Genomic DNA, 9,950 nt, shown 5'->3' on the forward strand with positions numbered 1-9,950 from the left:
GAAAAGCAGGAAAATAATGTGCCAAATAGTTTACCACAAAGGAGCAGTGGTAAAATAAGAAAAATAATTGTCACCGTAGATAACAATTTTCTCATTAGCATGTCAGATCCAGTGGTCAGAGACTTCCTGTTGTGCTCAGTACTGCATTTCTAGAGTTCAGAACAGTTGTTGACACATATTAAGGTCTGAGTTAAATATTTGTTGAATGAGTGAATTTCCTCAAAAAATGTTAACAAACATAAAAAATCATTGGTATTTTGTAGAACATTAAGCCAGGTCTATGACTGGTGTTTGGATGTCTCGTCAAAGACTATGGACTCACAGGTGGGGCTTTTCAGAGGTTTTGGATCTAGGATATGTGAATATAGATTTTGGAGATGTGAGCACTAGATTACTTCACTGATCAGACTAGCATATAGTTCAGGGTGTGAACAAAAGATCCATCCACCCTGGGTGTGAGTGGCACCAACTAATATAGGCTTGTATCCTGTATGGAATAAAAAAATGACAGGAAAAAGACAGGTTTACTGCTTCCTAGTTACTCTGCCATGGACTGTTTCTCCTTTGTAATGCCCCTCTGCCATGCTGCCCTGCTGCCCTGCCTTGGAGCCAGCTGACTGGATTGAAACCTTTACAAACTGATCTAATACAAACCTTTCTTCCTTTGACTTGTGGGTGTTGGGTATTTTGTTCCAGCAATGAAAACATAACTAAGACACTGGGTAATCAGTAAATACTAAAACAAACAAACAAACAAACAAAACAGGCACCCCCTCCTTTCCTTAATTCCCTTGGAAGTTATAGACCAGCATCCTCCACGATTCAGAATTTCATGCGTCTCTCTGATAGACTGGCTTGCAGATATGGCTTTAACATGCCCGTTCCCATCCCTCCTCTCTTCCAATGGCTAGTGTAAACTGGGGCCTTTTTCAACAATAGGTTTTCAGCCTCCTTTGCAACCCTTGTGAAGTCTTGTAGAAAAGATGTAATCGCCAGCGTGCATGGAGATATTTAGACAGGGGAGGTTGAAAGAGCTGAGTGTAGCTCGTAGGCTCCAAAGTCTACAAGTATTATAATTCCTGAGCATGAGCTGGTGTGTGGACATGAAGGATAATTGTCTTGGTTTGCAGCTGGGAAAAGTGGGCTGAGATGGAGCATAAAGAACATCACGTGGGTGATGTTTGCTTTTGTTTTTTATTGCTAAACCCCGTTGCACTATCCCTTGGCTGCTTCATAGCTTCCAAGTGGATCTTTCCGGCAACAATATTACTCACGATCCACAGACACATGACCTCACTTTATACGTTTTACAAATAATACTATGACCACACCAGTGAAATTCATCATCCTAGCAAGTTGACAACTGCCATCTTCCATGTCCTAACTACACCATGTTTCTAATTTTGAGATATTTGTATTCAGAGTAGAGATCAGTGCTTTTCTACTCTGGTCATCATAATCATCAGGGGAGGTTTAAAAGGTAGTATCTGTAGCAAGTAAAGCAAAAGAACCCCTGGCTGGTTTTCTACTTTGGCTATTGTTAGTGTTTGCTATGCTTTGAAAGTCTCCCTCCAAAATGCATGTCAAAAATCAATCCCTTGTGTGGCATTAACAGATAAAGTCTTTTGGGAAGTGATAATTTCACAAGAAGAAGCTTTGTGACTCTAAGGAAAGAGTACCTTATGAAAGGGTTGAAGTAAACTAGCTTTCCTGCTCTTTTGTCATGTTAGGACACAGTTTTTACTCTCTTTTGCCCCTATACCTTTGGGGGTCTGCAGCAAGAGAGCTCTCACCAGACACTGAATGCTAATGCTTTCGCCTTGGACTCCCCAGCCTTGAGTGCTACAATAAACATCTGTTCTTTATAAATTATCCAGACTCAAATATTTTGTTGAAACAGCACAGATAGACTAAGAAATTACTAAAGATAACTTTCAAAAAAAGTTACAACCACGATTCTTACTATACAAGGAAGAAGTGTTTTCTTCTACTTTCCTAGGTTCTTTAACTGGTACCCTACAAATTAGACTAAAAAAGGCAAACGATAAAATGAAAAGAAATAGAAGCTTATTAATATGTGCTGAGACTGCATATATAGGAGTGGTCAGTGATGAATCACACCAATACGTGTTCCTTAGTTTGTTTCTTATTGCTATGACAGAATATCTGAGACTAGATAATTTACAAAAAGCAAATGTGTTTCTTACAGCTCTGGGGGCTAGGAAGTCCAATATTAGGGTGATGGTGTCTGAAAGACCTCGCTGCCATGTCATGATATGGTGGGAGGCATCAAACTGCAAAAGAGCAAGCGACATGCTCCCTTTTTGTTTCTTATAATTCCTTCAGGAGGATCCTGTCATCATGACTTCATCTAATCCTAATTATCTCCCAAAGGCCCCAAAATTGAACAATGAATTTCGATTTGTGAACTAAATTTTCAACCAATGAACTCCTGAGGGATTCATTCAAATCCTTGTGGAGTGGTTAAGCAGTGATCGTGAACCTTTTGGAGCTTTTCATGATACAAACAGCCCACTGCATCACGCATGCGCTAGGTTCTCCACCACTGGTTTAGTACTTGTGTTCACCTTACCAAAGAATAATAAATTTGTAGAGCAGTGGCAAGACGAAAGAAAATTGTTTTAGGCTTCCAAGGATGGTGAAGTGCAGAGAAGTAAATGAATGGGGGAAAACATGGAAAATAAGGATTGTTTCAATGTAATTTGTTACACAGATGCCTCTTTCTGGCATCTTCTGAATTATTTTTGCTACTAAGGTTGTATCCTTTTCCTGGTGCAGGAAGTAGGTGTGTGTGGTGGAGGGTACTTTCACAGGGGGAATTTATGATTTTTCAGGCAGATGGAAGAAGATGCAAGACTTTGTTATACTTATTTGCTTCTGCTCAATTGCCTTCGGCTCAAAATAACATAAGGACTATCAAAAGGCATAGTTTGAGGTGGTGTATTTTGCTACTTCTCCCCTGTGAAGAGAGTTACTTACATAAAGAACTTTGCACATGTGATTAAACTGGGAATCTTGAGATGTGGAGATTATTTTAGATTATCTGGGTGAGCCCAGTGCATTTCAGAGGAATACATTAAGAGTGAAGTAGGAGAGCCAGAGTCAGAGAAGGAAAAAGAATGATTAAAAGCAGAGATGCAGTAATGTGAGGAGTAGGCCAGGAACATAAACAATCTTCAGGAGCTGAAAAATGCAAAGAAGTAACTTCTCCCTTAAAGGTTCTGAAAGAAATATACTACTGCTGCCATTTAGGACTTTTGACTTAATAAATAAGTTTTATTGTCTAAGACACAAAGTTTGTGGCAATTTGTTACAGCAACAATAGAAAACGAATATAGACTCATCAATGGAAAGGATCAAAAGAAGGTTTTCATCTAAAATTCTTTTAATTTCTTGCCTTCAAATCATCACTTTGCTGTTAATGCCAGTTCTAGACCAGCTTCATGATCCTTACTGAAACCCCACTGTCCTGTTTTGAAAAATCCTCTTAATCACACTTCAAATTCTGACCTTCTTGTCCATTCTGCTCTATCCCCTAAAAACACTACCAAAGTCCTGAGATAATGGTGGTTTTCCTTACCATAGTAAATGATAAACTCAGCTTTGTCCTAGCAACAGATTTGTGTTTGCTGATTGCTAGGGCTTGATATTGTTTAATGGCGTTCCTCAAGGGTCTATTGTGATTACAGGCTTGCTCCCTGGAGTGACAATATTGGGAGATGGTGGAACCTTGGGAAGGTGATGTCTAATGGGAAATCTTAAGGTTATTGGGGGTGTGCCCTCAGAAGGGTTTGTAAGACATATGTTGCTCTAACTTCCTGTTTGGTGACATAAGCTCTTAGATACACACACACACACACACACACACATACACACACGTATGCTATGATATGTTTGCACCCAGGAGGACTATGGCCAGAACTGAGTGATGCATGTGTATGGTCTTGAGCTTTTAAAACTCTAAACAGTTTGAAGTAGCTGCCTTGAGTATTTTGTTATAGTAATACAAATCTGACCAATTCAGTGATATTTGGGAAACTAGTATTTGGCAGTTGTGTGAGTAAAGCCATTACCACAGGCTTGTCTCTTCAAATACTGCTCTTAGGGCTTAATAGTAGCTTTATGTAATACATTCCCTGACTCCCGCTTCCTGGCCAGTGAGTACAGGGTACACATCACAAGTTCTGCATCCTGCTGGAATATGCCAACCCCTACTGGGTGTGAAGTTATGCCTGTGTTCTTTCTTGGAGGGCTAGGACAGGACAGGGTAGAACAGAAGTATAGACTCCCATGGGGCTGCATCTGTGTCTGGAATCCAATTCTGAATAGAAATTTTTATCAGGTTATTCTGGACAGAGAAGTCAAACATGGACAGGTAACATTCAACACTGAATGTTTGCATCCCAGAGTTATTCCTCATAGGGTTGATATTCAAACATCTGGCATCTGTGGATATGTTGGCTCAGAATTACCTGCAGAAAATGGCTCAAAGTGCTTTTCAGCCACAAAGCAGTCCCATTGGGGGAAGGTTTTGATTGATTCACTATGATGAGACTCTAATATCAACTGTATTGATGCCCCTAATGTTACAACCTCCCTGTACAATCTTCCATTTTTATATACTTTCATTGCCTTACCACCTCTAATGGGCCCTAATTATTATACATGTACTTCTGTCCTTCTTATTCTCTTAGTAAATCTGCTTATGGCTTCACCTCCTTACCTTTCTAATACCAAATCTAAAATACAACATATCAATGGCTCCTTCAGGAAGCCTTATTTTTTTAACCTTCTGTACTTTCCATTTTATTCTAGTCTGGAGCAAATTAATCTGCTGACAAGACACATGCTTTTTCCACTTCTGGGGCTGGCTGCCAAGTAGTTTGTTTCTTCATTGACTATATCACCTGAAGTCCACAGCTTCTGGCTTCTGTGTGACCTCAGGATGCTCGTTCTCCTTTTCATTCTTCCCAAATCAGTCCTTTCTGTTTGCTTTTCTAGGCATTCCAGACTTTCAACGTATCTCTTCAGGCCCACATCCTAAACTTGGTACTCTCAGCAGATTTCTGGAGAAGTGAATTTCTCAAAGTACGAATTTCTCTGACTTCTACTTTCCTCCAAGCTACTAAAGAACATCACATTCCAGTAGTTTCCCTCATCTATTCACCCCTCACAGTTTGTCATCCCTTTCTGTGGCAATGTCTATAATTTATAACCTTCTTTTAAAATGATATAAAAGCTCCCAGGCCTAACTGCCTCTTTGAGTTTCACTTTTCTCTGCAGGCCTTCATGTACATGTAGAAATTAATTTCAGTGAAAATTGTATGGCTTTTTTTCTGTTAAAATGCCTATTTTCAATTTAATTTTCATTTTAATATTTCATTTTAGAATATAAGAAGGTTGGGCCAGGGATTTAGTTCAGTGGTTTCATGAAAGTACAAGGTCCCAAGTTTGATCCCTGATACAAAAAAAAAAAAAAGGAAGGTAGAAGAAAAGTCCCCTTATCCCCCTATAACATTTTTGTCTGATTATCTTCTGCCTACTTATCAAATGTTGGCTCTGTTTTCGACTCTGTCTTGCTCTCTCAAGGCAACTGGTTCTCCTTTGTAAATATGATGCTACTGCTTAGATCTATATCATGTATCCATTCAATTAATATTTGTTGCTCTAGGGAGCAGCTGCAATCAGAATAAATTCTCTGCTTTCTTAGGATTTACTTTCTAGAGGAGTGAATTATAAAATAAGGATATATATATATATACATATATGTATTTTACTATATATATATATATATATATATATAGTAAAATAAGGAAAATAAAGCAAATTCAGAGGATAAATATAATAAGCACACTAATATTATTTATTGAATACCAAGAACTGTTGTAATCACTTTACTTTCATTTAACTTTATCTTTATGATTTAAATAGCTAAATATTACTACCTACATTTTTTCAGTTGTTCACCATTGTTCAAAATCACCACTAACAAAAGGTAAATCTGGGATTTACACTCAGATTAATCTAACTATAAGACTGTTTTCTTAATCCACATTCTACAGTACCAAGTATATGCCAATGACTGCACATGAATCATCTATGGAGATTTAAAAGAGAAGAGGTGTCTGCTCTCTGCACCTTAATGCAGTACATATTTCAATAAAAATCTCAGGGGGCGGTGCACAAAAATATCTATTTCAGAAAAGTGCCAAATAATATTGTGTGGGAGAGAGAGATCTCCTCCCCTACTGAGATTTCCTGTGGGCTCTTTGGGTGGATCTAGGAACACAATTAACACAAGAGCTAATTAACAAGAAAAAATACAAAACTTTTTCTAATTTTACATGTACATGGGGATCTACACAAAAAAGTGCAGCCTGAAAACTACTGCACACGATGGTTTTACAACTTTTAAATAAAGAACAGCAAAGTTGTGAAGGAATGACAGGACAAATGGATATCTGGCCTACAGTACTAACGTTTAGCGATGTTACTAAGAGATATGGCCAGGGGTACAGAAGCTAATGAAAAATGGGGTTTAATTCCAAGTCTGTTTATTCAGGTTTGTCACAAGCATAGTCACCATTCTCTGGAGATCAAGGCTATTTTCCAGCTCTGGTGTTACAGAAGGAGTTGGTAAGTGACACACAAAGAGGTGGCAGAATGGAAGTAAAATAGCAAAAAGTTTTATTTTGTCAACAAAGGTTGAGCACACTTAATAGCAGTGCCCTGATTGACCAAGTGCTGAGTTATGACTCCCTCTTTTATAAAGCTTTACAGCCTTGATCTCATTCAGGTGATTATATTTCATTCTCACAATTTACATGGTTGATATACAAATCATGGTTGCAAGACAGATTTCAATCCAGATGTAGCACTCCTTTGTTAGGGGAGTTTACCTTTAAGATTTGTCTAGCTCTCTCTTCTAGGCCAGGGGAAGGAGTGTTCCTGGTCAGAAAAACAAAGTTAGCAATGGTTCTTTTCATCTTTACAATCATGTGGTTTACAGAACTTGGGGCTGGGGGGAGTGTCTTGATATGCCCTGTTATCTTAGGATGAGACTAGATGTCTCACTCAGTGGTTAATGCCTCTGGTGTCTGTTGATTCTGAACTAAACAAAGAAAACTGCTGTTAGGGATGGCAGAAGTCATTTTACACTGTGATATTTTGTAGTTTTCTGCTATTTATAAAAGTTTTCTCTATCACTGGGATATGATAAATGTCCTTCCTGATAGAATCTTTACAAATTGCTGAATGTAGAAAAAGATAGCCCAAGTAGTCTTTTCTAAAGTTACAGTTCTTCAAGTAATTTCAGCTTGATATAGCCAATATATCAACTTGGCATATTTTGGGATGATATGTACTTTACTTCTTCAGCATGAAATCCTGTTCTTAACTCCTGTTTCTGGCTCCTTGAGTGTCTGTCAAGAACCTCAGTTTAACACTTGTAAGACAGAGCAAAGTCTTTTCCTCCCAGACTTCCTCCTTTCTCTTTATTTGTCATATTTATTTATAATATCACTGTCTTTATGTGCTACAATCCACATAGTGTAGAGTCTGAAGCTGGGTAGAATAGTGGGAGATGAAGAAAGCTGGAAAATAATAAGAAAGAAGAAAAAATTATGCTTTAGAGCTGGGACTAGGTGGGACCATAGCCTGATGAGTTCATGGCCGCCTGTTGTCCAATGTGCTCTTTATTTATAGTATAGGAAGGAGGGTAACTAGTGCCACATCACCCACGTGACCTAGGCTGAACATGATTGTCTCATGATCTGGGCATGCACAGAAAAGGAACAAGGATACATAATATAACTCTCCTGGGACTGTGTCATCCAAGATCTACAATCTTAGTCAAACAGACTTTGACTATCTAATCTATGGAGGAGAAAGGGAGTAGGGATTAAGCAAAAGGCCCTCTTAAGGCTTGGTTCTCGGCCCTTATGAATTTAGGAATAAAGTGTATTTGTTTGGGTTCAATAAGGAGAGATGAAACAGTAATGGGAAAGTTTAATATAAAAATATTTACTAAAAATGGTAAAAGTCACAAGAGGCTGGAAATAAGCAAAGCCCCAAAAACCCAGAAATAGCAGATAGACTTAAAATTGAGATATGGGGCACAGGAAGGACCTCATCCTCTGGGGCTAGCTTTCAGACTTTATTCAAGAGGATAGCAAAGAAGTCTCTGTGCTGGCAGAATTTGTCAGTATCTGCCCTCTAGATAACTGAGAAAACTTTTCACAGGGATGCCTCTCACTGGAGGAGGTATTCTGCTACAAAACCCTGACTGAAAGGGGGTTTCTGGGGAGTGACTTCATACCATCAAGAAACAAGAAGGCATCTGGTGTTACAGAGGCTGATGCTGGAACCAGAATTGACAGACAAAATCCTTTCCTCCTGTGCCCTCTACTGACAAGTATTAGTACTGTACCAGTTGGCACAGGAAACACACTTAGAGGACCCAGCCCAATTTCACAAAGCTGATTGGGTGAATTTGGAATAAGAGGAGAGAGGCTCTGCCTTTCCTGGGAGCCAGCTGACTGCTACTTGCTCAAAGCATTGACTAGAGTTGTCTAAATATGGCTCCAGAGACTTCTAAGCATGGGTAAGCATTTGGAGCAGGACATCGTAAAAGCTGATAACTGGCTATGCCTATGAGTCATGAATATTAGTTATTCTTAGTGTTCCTTTCTTGAAGGAGAATGAAATAGACTAGGTAAATTTAGGGCCAATCAATTTTGTTTTGTTGGCTTTTTCTAAATAAGTAATATACTTTTATCCATTATTATATGTGTTATTGACTAATAAACAACTAATTAATGAGCATATACACATTACCCTGAAAAGCGCTTACACTGGGACTGTCTTAGTTACTTTTCTCTCATTGCTGAGACAATCCTGACACCTAAGCAAGGTTTATTTGACTTACAGTTTGTGGAGGTTTCAGTCTATAGTTGGCTGGCTCCAAGGCAGAGTGGCACAAGACAAAGGGACATCTCAGAGAAGAAACACTTCATTGCAGGCAAAGACAAGCAAAAGCAACAAGGGGCCTTGACAGCATCTTTCTGCCACTTTTATCTCATTCGGACTACTTAGGGCGGGTAACGCTCACACCTTTAATTCTATGCCACTCTATACAATTCTAGCATTGTACGATGAATCAATTCTAATGTCACTTACTCTAGATGCAGCCATCTCTGAAAAAGCCCCACCAATGCCTGCATGAGGCTTTGTGGAGACATCTAGACACAGGCCATATCAGGGGCAGAGTGGACTTTTCCATTACACACAGCACTTTTCCATTACATACAGTAAAAGTGTGTTTATTTATTTGAAAATCAGAAAAAATGAACTTTTAGGCCAAGTTAAATATTTTAATACATAATATTAATATACTTCTCTGAATTTTATCATCAGCACAAAATATAATTTTTTATATATTTATAGAAGGAAAGACCCATGAAGGAAAAATGCCCAGAACATGTGAAAGTCATGTTATGGCCCTATATTTGGCAATCTAGGAGCTGGGAATCTAGTTCGATATTTTCTCACTTTTGGCCCTGGACTCAAAGTCATAGCACAGCTTGGCAAATCCAAATGCTTTTGTTGTGTTACTCATAGAGTAATACCTTCTGAAAAACAATTGTTAAGTGTCTTTTGTAATGAAAAGCTGTATATATTCTTGACAGTAATCACCAAGAGAATAGACATACTGTGATGTACATCTGGAAGGGGCCCATATATCTTCATGAGTTAAAAAAATGATTCAGAAACTGGAATAGCTGAGAAGCATCAATCAGTTGACATCCAATATTTTAAAAATTATTATTATTATAACTAACCTTCCTGGCCTGAGCTAAGATGTGTTCATTTAGGGAGGAGATATATCTATATCTATATCTATATAGTTATATATATATATATATATATAT

This window comes from Fukomys damarensis, unplaced genomic scaffold (assembly GCF_012274545.1).
Source record: "Fukomys damarensis isolate Sample0158 unplaced genomic scaffold, DMR_v1.0_HiC HiC_scaffold_4, whole genome shotgun sequence".
Lineage (NCBI taxonomy): Eukaryota > Metazoa > Chordata > Mammalia > Rodentia > Bathyergidae > Fukomys > Fukomys damarensis.